This window comes from Silurus meridionalis, chromosome 15 (assembly GCF_014805685.1).
Source record: "Silurus meridionalis isolate SWU-2019-XX chromosome 15, ASM1480568v1, whole genome shotgun sequence".
In the NCBI taxonomy this organism is placed as follows: domain Eukaryota; kingdom Metazoa; phylum Chordata; class Actinopteri; order Siluriformes; family Siluridae; genus Silurus; species Silurus meridionalis.
In genome coordinates, this window is record NC_060898.1 from 21,924,236 (window position 1) to 21,924,621 (window position 386).

The following is a 386-nucleotide window of genomic DNA, read 5'->3' on the forward strand; positions in this document are numbered from 1 at the left end:
TGGTGTTTAATCAACACCACCACATTATTTGTTATATGATCCATGAAAAGGTGTTCAAAAGAACATTTTTGAGTCACTTTAATACACACTATATGAACAAAAGTTTGTAAAAGACTGGACACAAGGTTTGCTGTTACATTAAACTCCACTCTTCTGGGAAGATGTTCCACTAGATTTTAGAGTGTGCTTAGTAAAGTCAGGTACTGATGGAGGTGAGAAGGTGAGGACAGGTTAAGGGAAAATTTCTTGTTACTGGATCCAAAGGTTTTGGGGAGGAACCACATATGACTGGGAAAGTCAAATATTTTTGTCCATGTAGTGAAATAATGCAATTTCTTTTGAATCGCATTTAACAAAGTCCAAAGTCACAAAACAGAACGATTGAC